The sequence below is a fragment of the Hydra vulgaris genome, chromosome 06 (assembly GCF_038396675.1).
Source record: "Hydra vulgaris chromosome 06, alternate assembly HydraT2T_AEP".
Lineage (NCBI taxonomy): Eukaryota > Metazoa > Cnidaria > Hydrozoa > Anthoathecata > Hydridae > Hydra > Hydra vulgaris.
Window position 1 is genome coordinate 49520001 of NC_088925.1, and position 8069 is coordinate 49528069.

General features: G+C 27.3%; 1 long non-coding RNA gene across 1 annotated transcript in view; it reads right to left on the bottom strand.

The window, feature by feature from the left end:
- The window catches only part of LOC136081063 (uncharacterized), a 30839-nt gene extending 24459 nt beyond the window's left edge, over positions 1-6380 (bottom strand). Inside the window, exons 1-2 of the long non-coding RNA XR_010638854.1 lie at positions 5382-6380; positions 5141-5227 (exon numbers count right to left, since the gene is read on the bottom strand). This is a non-coding gene — a long non-coding RNA (uncharacterized LOC136081063). The remainder of the gene's footprint in view (positions 1-5140; positions 5228-5381) is intronic.
- Between the last annotated feature and the right edge of the window lie 1689 nt (positions 6381-8069).

Consider the following 8069-nt stretch of genomic DNA (forward strand, 5'->3'; position numbering starts at 1 on the left):
AAACTTTGTATAATGAATCAGATGAAACGTATCCTTAATAAAACATTTTTAAGTTTCATAAAACTTTGTTTTTTGTATCTTTGGCAATTATTACAGTAGTATTATATAAAACGATACTTGATTAAATGTTCAGTATAAATTATTTTGATATAATATTAAAATGTTTATTTTTTATTATTTTAATAAATAAAATACAAATAAGAAAGGAATACAAGTTCGTTCATTTTAAGTATGAAGTTATTTTTTTATTTAAAAAGTTTTGTCATGCAGAATAGTAACTACAATGAAAATGTAAACGAAAAATTCAAACTTTGACTGCCCAAAAAAAACTATTGACCGCCAATTTTATAAATTAACCGGTCAGTTTGACCACTCGCCTTTGATTTTTATTTTCCCCGCTGATATATATACACATATAAATTAGTAAAAACACTTATCTAATTTTTTCTTACTTCAACACAGTGTTTCTCCATCAGTAGGTTCATCAGGAAGAATCTTCCTGATGAACCTACTGATGGAGAAACACTGTGTAGAAGTACTGTGGAGATTCTTCCTGATGAACCCACTAATGGAGAAACACTGTGCAGAAGAAAGAAAAAATTAGATAAGTGTTTTTACTAATTTTTTATTGCTCTGTTCTTTAAGAACATTGAACACTCTCTTTGTAGAATACACTAACATAATTTATATATTTATATACATATATATATATATATTTTTATATATATATATATTTATATATATATATATTTATATATATATATACATATATATATATATTTATATTTATACATACATATATATATATATATATATATATATATATATATATATATATATATATATTTATATATATATATTTATATATATATACACATATATTTATATATATATATACATATATATATATATATATATATATATATATATATATATATTTATATATATATACACATATATTTATATATATATATACATATATATATATATATATATATATATATATTTATATATATATATATATATATATATATATATATATATATATACATATACATATACATATATATATATATATATATATATATATATATATATATATATATATATATATATATATATATATATATATATATATATATATTATATATATATATATATATGTGTGTGTGTGTGTATATTTAAACAACTTTAAAATGTATTCTACACAATAGAGTGCTCAATGTTCTTAAAAGAACAGAGCAATTATATAATTTTTTTCATTTTACACTGTGTTTCATCAACAAAGATTCATCAGAATTGATTGATCAAAATAATAAAACTTCAATTTATACAAAAATTAAATTACAGGAAGATGCAAATGTCTTAACTACTGTAAATTTTCACACATTTGTGGAATTTGCTGACACTATTATAAAAAGAATTCTTTAGAAATGATTACTTATGCTTTTTTGAAAATGTTTTTTTAAAAGGGTATTTTTGTAGGCATAGTATGCATTTTTTGGAAATATTGTTATATGCAGGCGCTGTTTTAAGGACGGACCAATTCAGTATAAAATCATCAATATTTTTTTCTTTTAATTCCCATATATATTTTGACAGCATAGTATCTTTTGAATACTTTTTATTTTTGAAAGATTGCTTATGATTAGTAAAATGCTTTTTCCATTCACCCTCTGTTATGCCAATATATTGTTTATCAGGTACATTCTTAGAGGAAACAACACATTTATATATATATATATATATATATATATATATATATATATATATATATATATATATATAATATATATATATATATACACACACACACACATATATATATACATATATATATATATGTGTGTGTGTATATGGAGAACTGTTGGTAACAAATTTGCAACGCTTGATCTTAGATGCGCCTATATGCAAATACATATCGATCCGAGTTTGTGGGAGCATCAGAAAGTAGTCTACAAAGAAGAAAAATACAATCTTACATGTCTTGGTTTTGGGCTAAATTCTGCCCCAAAAATAATGTCTTCAGTCTTAGGCATTGAGTTGAATCTCAATGCAGGTATTAGTGAAGTAACTGACTACTACATTGATGACATAATTGTTAATTTGGAAAAGACATCAGTTGAAAAGGTCGTAAATCATTTAGCATGTTATGGATTTGTAACAAAAGAGCCGGTGCAATGTGATACTGCACGAGTGTTGGGTTTGCAACTTTTTAGAAATGAAAAAAAGGAGCTTTGTTGGAAACATGGAAAAATCATTCCAAAGTCACAAGATATCAAAACTCAAAAAGTAACACGACGGAAACTTTTTTCAATATGTGGACACTTATTGGGTCACTATCCTGTTGGAGGGTGGCTTAGAATTGCCTGCAGTTTTATAAAACGTCATAGTCAAGGAAATACTTGAGACGATCAAATTGGAGATCAAGCTCAGTCATGGTTAATTGAAATATTGCGCCAATTAGAAGTTTGTGATTCTGTGAGAGGGAAATGGAATGCTAAAGGGATTCAAAATGGAGCAACATTGTTGTGTGATGCTAGCAGCATGGCAATAGGGGTTGCTATAGAATACGATGGTGTAATAATTGAGGATGCAGCCTGGCTTCAAAGTATAAATAATGTTATGCATATTAATATTGCTGAATTAGATGCTGTGGTGCGTGGGATAAACCTAGCTGCTAAGTGGGATATAAAGAATTTGTCAGTATTCACTGATTCAGTAACAGTTCATAGATGGCTAAAAAGTTGCTGACTGAAAGTCATAGGATTCGATCAAATGCATTATCAGAAATGCTTATTAAAAGAAGACTTTCTATATTGCAAGACCTAATAAAAGAATATAATATAAACATCGCGTTAAAATGGGTTCCGTCCTCCAAAAACAAAGCTGTTGTGTTGACAAGAGTTCCAAAGACTTGGTTAAATGAGCTTTCACGAAGAAGTACTAAAGAGCTATGTGGAGTAAGTATTGCTAAAGAAATTCGTAATTGTCACTCAAAGCATCATTTTGGCGTTAATCGGACAATGTTTACAGTGCAACGAAGACTTCCGCACGTATTAAGAAAAGATGTTAAAGAATGTGTTCGCAAATGTTGTCAATGTAATTCAATTGATCCAGCGCCAATAAAATGGGAAAATGGAGTGCTAGATGTACCAGACACATGGTATCAAATTACTTGTGATGTGACTCACTATAAAGGGTCACCATATTTAACAATGATTCACTGTGGACCAAGTTGGTTTGCAATTTGGAGAAAGTTGTCTCACGAAGATACCAAAAATGTAGTATGGAATCCGTATTTAGGGAGCATGGCCCACCACAAGAACTGTTAATGTATAATGGAGCGGTGTTTAAATCTAGTGAATTTTCAAATATATGTGAAAAATGGTGTGTAAAAAAGAAGTATAGATGTGCATATAGACCATCAGGAAATGGGATTGTGGAGCGTAACCACCGCACAGTAAAACTAACAGCTGCGAAGGCACAAATATGTCCGTTAGTAGCGGTATTTTGGTACAATGCAACACCAACGGTGGGAACAAACGGTGAATCTGCACCTGCTTCTCAGAAAAATAAGTACGTTTGGCGTCTACCAATTCAAGAGGAGAAAAACACTGAAACTCAGGAAAGATCACGACAAGTTATGAAAACTTATAGAATTGGAGAAAAAGTTTATGTTCACCCCGCTGATGCAAAGTGCACTTCAGTTTGGAAAATTGGTACTGTAACTGACATACTCACAAACACAAATATTGAAATTGATGGTGTACCAAGACATGTGCGAGACGTAAGAATAGCTCCTGCCTCGAATTCTTCAAACGCTTCAAGTAAAATTGTTATCAGTGAAGAGGTTGACAGTGATGAAAGTTATTTAGAAGATTTAGACATTTTTGCTGCACGAGAGGAAGGAACTGAAGAAACAGTTGTTGACGCTGAAAAGGAAGCTGACGGCAGAGAAATTGTCGATAATTTATTAACAGCGATCAGACGATCAATCAGAGAAAGGAGAAAGCCGACATATTTAAATGACTATGTTACTTAAGAACTTCAATTCTTGGGGTGATGTGATAAAAGCTGATCATTATAAAACTTTATTGTTACGTTTATAAAATTCTTTTCATAATGTTATTAAAGTTAATTGATGTAATTTATTAGTCAAGTCATAAGCTATTTTTGTATATAATTACGCCCTCGAGAATTTTTGTTTCTGCATAAAAGTTGTAAATAGAATTTAATAAAAAGAGTCCAAAAATAAAAGTAAAACAAAGTTGTCGTAATAACATATATATACACATGTGTATATATATATATATATATATATATATATATATATATATATACACATGTATATATATATATATATATATATATATATATATATATATATATATATATATATATAAATATAAATTAGTAAAAACACTTATCTAATTTTTTCTTACTTCTACACAGAATTTTTGTTGATGAAACACAGTGTAAAATGAAAAAAATTATATAATTGCTCTGTTCTTTTAAGAACATTGAGCACTCTATTGTGTAGAATAAATTTTTAATTTTTATTAATATATATAAATATATATATATATATATATATATATATATATATATATATATATATACCCCGTTAAGTTGAACCCTGGGTAAGTCGGACAGATTTTCGATTCCCCTTGAACTCTCTATAAATACATAGAGCTCACTTAATTCTGACTTTTGCTAAGTCTAGATATTTATCTATTCTCTTTGATATTTCATATATATAAAATATATATAAAATATCAAAGGGAATATATATAAAATTATAAATATTTTTATATATATAAAAAATTATATATATATATATATATATATATATATATATATATATATATATATATATAAATTTTTATGTAATCCATAAATGACAAATATTTAGTTGGAACCTGATATTATAATAGTTAAAAATTATTTAAATTTTAATATTAAAACATTATCTAACTAACTTTTCTTAAAAGGCTTTTCTTGATTATCTCTAAAGGACTGGCTAATTATCAAAGTATTATTATTATTTTTTTTTGAAATTTTAATAATTCATAAATGTACAAGTTTTAAGCCAGTAACACTTTTGTATGTTAAATTTAAATTATGTAACTTTATATACCTTTTTTTATTCTTTGATATACTTCATTGACATTTTAGGTATCTTCTGCATATCTGCATATTTTTTTTTTTGCTTCAGATTCTGTGTCTAAATTTTAAAAAGAACTTATGATAGTTATTGTATTAAAATTTCATTTTCAAATTAAGATGATATCAATAATTATGATTAAATGCTCAAATAAATTTATAAAAAATTATCAAAATTATTACTTTACTATCTTTGAGAATATTATATAAACTACCTGCAGTTGGCAAAATTCTTCCTAAAAACCTAAACCATCCAACCTCAGGTTCTTGACATATTGATTTAGCTAAGTCTATTTTTTTTCATATTTGCCCAGCAAAGCCAATAAACACATTTTCACTCATAGCATTTACTAACCAAATTAGTGGTAGGTAATCTGTTACAGATAACAATACAGATTCTGTATTGTTTTCTTCATCGAATGCAACAATTGCATACAACATCTTACTCAGTAACACAGTGCAGTAATTACACAATAAGTTACTCTGCTACAAAGTGTAAAAGAAAATAGAAAAAATCCATACTCCGTAATCTCCTTTATTATAAAGTTTATATAGGAATAAAATACTACTAAATTGCACTTTTGGTTTTAAAGAAAAACTTTCAATGGTCTTCAAAAACCATTAATGATTCTAAGAGTTTATGTCACACGGCTGTTTCACGCAATGTAAAAATTGGGCGAGTTTAGCAAAAAAAAAAAAAAAAGTATAAAAATTCAATAACTTTAAAGTAATACTTTTTTTTTTCTATAAACGCTTTCATGTTTAAATAATACTAGATTTATCTATCATGTTTAAATAAAAATAGATCTATCTTTCCTTATTAAATAAATATTTGCATGAAACGGAATAAAAATAAGCATTGTTGAATATTTTATATGACTTTGGATCACTATTCTTGGGCCAACTAAGATTTGATAACATAGCTACATGGTTGATGGTTGAAATTTGGAATACTTAGCAATGAATGTCTGTTCTATCAGATTCCTACGTCATCCGTGTAATTTTTTTACTATAACTCAATTTTTAATGCATTTATACTTTTAAATTTATTTCTTTTAAATGTAAAATATTAATTTTTTGATAGATGACGTAAGTTATTGAAATTTCAACCTTTTATGCAGATGAAGATATAAAAATTATTTTATGTACCTCTTGCTATGTTATCAAATATGTTTTTAAACTTGGCATGTTTTATAACCAATTTTTTTAGTTTTACGCTTAAACTTGTGTTGACATTTCTAAGCGATGACGTAACTTTATTGCGTTACTTCCCAAGCTATTTACTTACGAATTTTATTGAAACAACTGTTTCGGCGAGACAAATTTTGAAGGTATAAACAAAGTTACGCAAAGTTATTTTTCATGATATTAACAATAAAAAAATTATTTATGACAATCATAAATAATTTTTTAAAAAACGAGTTATCAAATTATTTAAATTGCCTATATTTATAAAAAATGTGTTATTTTTCAAGAAATTATTATTCATTGGAAAGCAAAAATAATTCGAAATTTTTAATCTTTTTTTTTTAAAAAAACTTTTTTAAGAAAAGTTTTTTTAACAAAAAAAAATTTTCAATAAAATTTTGCGATATTTTTCTTCCGCCTATTATAGTGCCTGTATCCGTTCACATTTGATGTAACTAAAATAAATATGTTTTATAACTAGTCTAACTATGTTTATATTACATATAAGTCAACAGAAATATTATTTTTTTGATTATTTTTGCTAAAAAGTGACATTAAAATTTCGAAATTCAGTCGAATTCGTCATTTTGTGCGTTTATTTAAAAATCAGAGCAAGCTGTAATAAATTTTTTTTTTTTAGGTGCCCCAAGAAGTCCTAACGGTCTTGGCACAGAGCATCGCGGAAGTGCGCTTTAACCAAGAAGTTTACGCCTCCTTCCTCACTGCGACGCGAAAATATGCTTAAAGCTAGTGATCGACCGAAACCGAAATTTGAGCCGAAACCGAAAGTACCGAAATTTCGGTTCAGTAAAGCCGTAGCCGAAACCGAAACTGAAATTTCGGCCGAAACCGAAACCGAAATTTCGGCCGAAATTTGAAAATTAATGTTTAAAATCCTTGAACCTTTTATGATCACAGATTTAAAGCAAAAAAAAACTATTTTACATATATCTAGCCAATCACCATGTAACATAGTTTGATAAAAACTCTGATATGTCAGGACATTTCAACAATTAAAGGTAATAATTGAAGTATTTTCTCTGCGAAATACATATTTTTTCATGTTTTCTGGCAAAAGTCTGTTTCTTTCATTTGAAAGAATTTCTCTAACAGTTAAAATCAACCTTTTAACTTCGGCAGATGTTGATGGAGGTCTAAGGAATCTTTTTGCTACTTTTGCCAAACCTAACTTTGCTTTTAATGTTGTTTTCTAATATAAATCTATGAAACTTTTTTTTTTTTGTTATTTAGGTGCCCCAAGAAGACCTATAGGTCTTGTCACAGAGCACCGCAGAAGTGCATTTAACCAGGAAGTTCACGCCTCCTTCATTACCGTGACGCAAAAATATATCCGAAGCTCGTTTTGAGCCTGGATCTCCTGCTTAAAAGGCAAGCGCTCTAACCACTGCGCCATGGTCGCACAAGAAACTTCAGACCTTCTTTGAAGTTTGAATTAATTTTTGAGATTTAGATTGTGCGATCCACGAGATATTTTCAAATTGCAAATTCCGTATTTGAAATCACTAGCTGTCACGGTAAAATGATTCCATAAACCAGTTTTTTATCGATTATTTTCCATTGTAAAATTTAGCACTGAGAAACTTTTGATTAAACTATTGGTTTGGGTTGCTTTACTTAAATGTTAATTCATTTTAAGAATGATTTGAGAATAGTAACTTAAAACTATTATGTAACGTGATTTCAATTAAAATTTT